The sequence below is a fragment of the Anolis carolinensis genome, chromosome 6 (genome assembly GCF_035594765.1).
Source record: "Anolis carolinensis isolate JA03-04 chromosome 6, rAnoCar3.1.pri, whole genome shotgun sequence".
Taxonomy (NCBI): domain Eukaryota; kingdom Metazoa; phylum Chordata; class Lepidosauria; order Squamata; family Dactyloidae; genus Anolis; species Anolis carolinensis.
The window spans coordinates 20,209,878-20,216,039 of NC_085846.1; the positions used below are offsets into that span (position 1 = coordinate 20,209,878).

The 6,162-nt window shown below is 38.8% G+C and overlaps 1 long non-coding RNA gene across 1 annotated transcript; it reads left to right on the top strand.

Moving 5' to 3' along the window:
- Nucleotides 1–341: 341 nt before the first annotated feature.
- Nucleotides 342–3,033, top strand: LOC134292490 (uncharacterized). The gene is made up of 2 exons (XR_009999734.1): nucleotides 342–519; nucleotides 1,570–3,033. It is a non-coding gene; the product is annotated as an uncharacterized LOC134292490 (long non-coding RNA).
- Nucleotides 3,034–6,162: the final 3,129 nt, after the last annotated feature.

Consider the following 6,162-nt stretch of genomic DNA (forward strand, 5'->3'; position numbering starts at 1 on the left):
CTATGCAGTTTGAAGAAGGAGCAGTTGCGGGCGGAGATATGTTACCTTTCCATTACCTAATTAATGGATGACAAAGGGGAATAAACTCATCTCCAGTCTTATAGGAGCTATAGAAATGGAAAGATGAGGAGGAGAAAGGTTCTTGTAGACCACTGAGGACCAGTTCAGCATAACCTATGATTCACTTAGTCAAAAATTTGTTTTTCTCATTTTCAAAGGTTCTGTAGAATGGTCAGCTGTCAGATTTTTTGGGCCTGAGTCTCAGGGTGAGTCCTTGGAGATGTCACAAGAGACAGATCTTGATGATGTCATCCAGTATGATGCCTTAAACCACAGTTGCCCAGAGTTTGTGAAATAATAAACACCATGTCTAATCCTTGTAGGAAGCATATACTGTTGGCCCTCCACATTTTTGGGTTTAAATTTTCTAGATTTCATTATTCACAGATTTGAATAATATGTTATCTCTAGGTATCTCTAGAGCTTCTAAGGTGAATCTGTGATTAGCTTCTTCAAGATGTCAGTAAATTAAGAGCTGCTTTTTCAATGCTATTACATGAGTTTTAATATTTTTAGGAATGGTTTAATTTTCTTAAAGCCTTTATTTATATACAGTAGTCTCACTTATCCAAGCCTCGCTTATCCAAATTCTGGATTATCCAAGCCATTTTTGTAGTCAGTGTTTTAAATATATCGTGATATTTTGGTGCTAAATTTGTAAATACAGTAATTACAACATAACATTACTGTGTATTGAACTGCTTTTTCTGTCAAATTTGTTGTAAAACATGATGTTTTTGGTGCTTAATTTGTAAAATCATAACCTAATTTGATGTTTAATAGGCTTTTCCTCAATCCCTCCTTATTATCCAACATATTCGCTTATCCAAGCTTCTGCTGGCCCGTTTAGCTTGGATACATGAGACTCTACTGTAGCTCTAAGATTTTGCTATATATATATATATATATATAGCCTGTGCAATTAATGAAAAAAATGTTTCAACACTCATTACTAAATTTGGGGGGGGGGCATGGCAAATCATTTCTAAAGTGTTGCTAAAATATCGTAGGGGCTCCATATCATAACTATTATGATGTAACAAATTTTTTGCTAATTCTTAATTAAGTAATTGCTTAAGTGGGGAAGCTTCCGGGGCTCCTTTCTCCCTCATTTTTAGAGTTATTGGGATTCTTAATATCATGTTGTATGTATGAATCTTACAAAAATAGATACAACAAATAGGGCACAAAGTTTTGCACAGCCCTAATACATATACACATTTGTGTGTATATGTGTGTGTATTAGAGTAGGGCCCAATATTTGTTTCATTTATTTCATCTGTGCATTGCTTCCCATTAACATAACGTATGCCCTTGTCAAGCCCTGAGCATAAATCCTATGCCCTGGAAAAACCTTCGTGCTCTCCCAGTATTGACATATATGGATGAAAATCTAGCTGCACTCTTAATCAGTATAGCAATAACTAAAGCTGAAGCAACAACTACAGGCTGTGCTAACTCAATGAAATTTCAGCCATGGATTTTTATTTCTATCTTTTTTATTGCCAGATCACGTATTCCTTAAAGGTAATTCCTAGCTCTTCGAGGTCTCGTGCCACAGCCTTGATGGGAGGACTCTTCGCACTCTGCACCTTGGGAACATTTCCATCCACCTGCTGCTGTGCTAACCAGATGAATGATGAGATTAGCACTTGCTGAGAAAAAGTATGAGCTCCTTTATAGCCAGGCAGAAAGAGATCTAATGTGAGGGATGGAAGCCAAGATGGACCAACAAGACTGCCAGTTCTGAGACTCTGCCTGGACTCTCAGAACTGGAAGATAGTAAAGCCTGGATTAAAACAGATACACAGCTGATTCTAGTTAATGAGGAGCAATCTGCCTGTGAAATGCTAATGTCTTCTAGAAGGGTCACTTCTTATCTTCGAACATCTCCCTAAGGCTCTAGGGGCACGTCTTATCTTCGGTTGCTTCCAGATGGCTCTAAATGTATAACCTGACAATATATAGAAAGGGAATCTTGTGCCAATTGCTTTCTGGCTGTGTGTAACTGTGAAGTTTCATCTTCACATTCTATCTACCTCAGGCCATCTTGACAGATACAAAGAGGGTTGGCAGGACAACATATATGATTTCAGATTGTTGATTTCCAACTGCTTCTCTCTTTGTTCCAATATTTGCCCCACAAGGAAAATAGAAGTGAAAACAGAGAAAGGGCCAGCTTTACCATTTGAAAGAATGGTTCAGACATTGGATTTAAGGAAAATACATGGTTAATTATTCATCCTCATTTGCCAAAATAATTTGGTTGGTTTTGGCACTGGTCGTGGTGTGAAGCACCATTTCCTATTAGATCTCAGGCAGGTAAATGTCTTGGGCTGGTGCTAGTGGAACAAGATGGGAAAGGAAGATGTAATGAATCTTACCTCCATTTTGTAGAGGAATGCCAGGCAGCCATCTTGAGTTAGAAAGGGGGAGGAGCTTAGAGAGAGACTCCTAGGATTGGCCAACCAGGGCAGATGGGAGGAGCCAAGTATTAGAGGGCAGAGGGAAAAAAGAGCTCCAGGCAGTTCTGTTTGGAGGGTTTGAAGAAGGGAGTTCTGTTTTAGGGTTTGAAAAGAGCAGTTCGGTTTTGAAGTTTGGAGTGTGTGTGTGAGAGAGAACTAAAAGCTGTGAAAACTGACAGGGTAGGTCAGGCAGTTTGGATCTCTTGGGGGAAGATAACTCAAGGGATTGACTCTCACTACTGGGCTGGTTAATAGAAGGACTCTAGGTTAGAGTTAATTAACAACCCAGGGGAATTCGTGACTATTCTCAGCAAATAGAGCGAGAGTTTTTGTGACCAATAGATAGATTGGTTGGTTGGAACTGTTTGAAACTAAGTGAAGTAATCTGATACATACAACTAAGTTAAGCTGAAGAACGTCTGTAACCGATTACGCTTATGAACCTCTCTGAAGTAATCATTTGCCTGTTTTTAAGAAAATAAATTTTTATTCTATTTTCAATTTTCAAGAGCCTCCACAGTGTATATTTCTATCAAGGTGCCTTAATAAAAGTTCCAGCAATACAACAATAAAATACCACAGAAAAGCCTCATAGTGAACATCAGTTTGGGAGTCAGGGGTAGAAACAGTGTGGGCAGTGAATGGGAGAAGCTTGCCTCAGACACATTTAACAACAAAAATCCTAAAGACATTTTAGGTTGGTGGCAGCTACCATTTTAAAAGAAAATCTAAAATCAAACGGTATATCCTTGCTTCTCACATACATGTGCTTGTGTGAGAGTGTGTAGAGTGGAGAGGTGTCTGATATATTTGGTGTCAGCACCTTCTTTATAATTGGTGGCAGAGGTGGGATTATAAAAGATTTCCCCTGCCTAAAGGAGTAGCCTCTCCTCTCAGTCATTCCTGAAGGACACATTTAGATGCACAGGACATGAAATATGCATTTCTTATTATTTCTGTTAATTCAACTTCAACTTTAGGTATCCCTATGACTGAAAGATTTCTAAGTCATCCTCTCATCAATTCAAGTCTTGCAGACTCACAGCTGTGACTTCCATGACTGAATCTATCAATTTTCAATATGGTCTTCTTTTCCTCCTGCCTTCTAGCATGCCAAGGATTGTCTTTTCTAGTGAGTCATGTCTTCTCATAATATGTCAAAATATTACAGCTTCAGTTAAATTATCTTCGCTTCTAGCAACAGCTTAGGCCTGATTTGTTCTAGGACTCATTTATTTGTTCTTTTGACATGCCATGCTATCCACTTTTCTTCAGCACTAAGTTTTAAATGAGTTGGGTCAGGAAAACTAAGACGGCACCGGCATGATAGAAGGCGTTTTAAGGAGCTCTGATATCTCTGCTGTTTTCAGTCTACCAGGGCACAACAGTTCACTGTTTTGAAATGAGTTGAGTCTTTTTCTATCAGCTTTCCATATGAAACATTCAGCATACAAGTTAAACAAAAGGAGTGATAAAATGCAGCTTGGATTGACCTCTTTGCCAATTGAAAACCATTCTACTTCTCCATAAGTAGTCCTAATAGTGGCTTCTTTTCCTTAGTATGCATTAGGACATTCAACTACTGTGGCACATCCATTTCTTTAAAAGTGATTCATAGTTTTTCATGCTCCACCATCAAAGACTGTGTTATAATCTGTGAGGCATAGACATCATTATCCAAAGTATGATTGCAATATGATCCCTTGTACCTTCTGAACCAAGCATTTCTTCCTCAATACATGGTAATTGTCTTCATTGTAGAAATGTGAACATTGCTTTGCATGGATAGGAAAGTAATGCAATGAATGGTCCTGAGATTAGTGCAATTTCTAATGTCCTCTTTGTGGGGGATTTGAGTGCTTCCAATCGATGGGCCATTGTTTTGTTTTGTTTTCCATATTTGTTGACAGATTTTACAAGAATTTGAATATGCATATCAATCTGAAATAAGCTTAGAGAGACTAATACATTAGTGATAAGCTTCTCCAGAGCCTTATTATCTAGACAGAGTCAACTCAGGTGCCAAGTCAGTGGCATCCCATTTATTGAGATTTCAAGGACAAGACCTAGGTCTGGTGCGGTGGTGCTGATGGATTATTTTGAAATCATAAGGATGGATCTACATGATGTCAGTGTACAACAGCAGAGAGATGGGAAGGATGATAGTCAAACTGTAAGTTCGTATATCGAATGGCTTTATCAAACCAAAACTGGAACATGATAATAGAACCTGTTTCTGGTACTTATCATAAAAATATTGTGAGAGTCCTGCCGCTACTTTGCCTAACCTCCATTATTGCAACACTCTGGAATGGTGTTCCATTCTTAGGTTTTCCCATTCCAGACAGTCCTTGACTTACAAACTTACAAATGACTCATAGTAAACAACGGGGGTGAGACAACAAGAAGTGAGAGAAATATACTCCTAGGAAGAAAAAATCACTCCTCGAAGAATTATCATGGGGAAAAGGTGTCTCCACTGCAGCTTTATCCCCAATCCTTGTTTCCAAAACAAGCCAAAATTTTCAAAATCCAATTATCACAGGGACAGAAAGTGAGGTAAAATCTTCTGAACAAGGGCACAGACAGCAAAACAAATGCCACAGGGGTGATAACCCTATGCTACTCAAAGCTTATACACTCTGTCTATCTGTTTGTCTGTCTGTCTATCTCAGTGATTCCCAACCTTTGGACTTCCAGGTGTTTTGGACTTCAACTCCCAGAAATCCCAGCCAGCTTACTAGCTATTAGGAACTGTGGGAGCTGGAGGCCCAAAGTTTGGGAACCACTGATCTATCTGGAAGTACACTTAAAAATGTACCTGTTCCAGCTTACAAATTCAACTTAAGAACAAACTTACAGAACCTATCTTGTTCATAACTTGGGGACTGTCTGTACTTACATTAGTTCAACAAGTCCTTACTACTTCTGTTTCTATTTGCTGGCAGTCATGATTCTATTTCCCTCCCTCTCACTGTTCCCAGGTAGGATGTCTCCCTTCCTCATTTTTATATATTTTTCATATTGCCCTAATTGCAAGATTGCAGCAAGATTTTCAAAAATAAAAACAAAAGCAAAAGGAATGTTGTGTAAAGCATAGGGCAGGAAGGTGGAGATATGGATTGCTGAAGCATTGCTGTCCTGCTACTGAATGCTCCAAAACTGTTGTTTCAGTTCCTTGCACTACCACAATTGTGGCAAAACAGCAGACTGGAGATAATGAAGCTTTAAGTCAAATTTTATCCTCTATCTCATAAAGAATGATTGCAAGGATAAGATTTGACAGTAAAGCTGACAGCATCACTACAGCAAATCTAACTGCAATGTTTTGATATGGATGCATCAGTAACTAACGAGGATTTCTGACTGTTAAATGAAAGTACAGTACTTTAATCGCAGTGAAGTAGGCAGCCGTTAACGTTGTGAGCTGATTTACATGTGGCAAATCTATTGGCTAGGACAGCATGATATAACACCCTTTACAAATATGTGAAGATCTTCATCAATGCTGTGTTCCCTTGATTTGCCAGAATCACACTCAGTAATGCACATGACATTTGCTGAAATTTTGGAATTCAACAGATGCTGTTTTCAAAGCTCATCCTATTACTGCCAGACGGACAGGAGCACGTGGTTG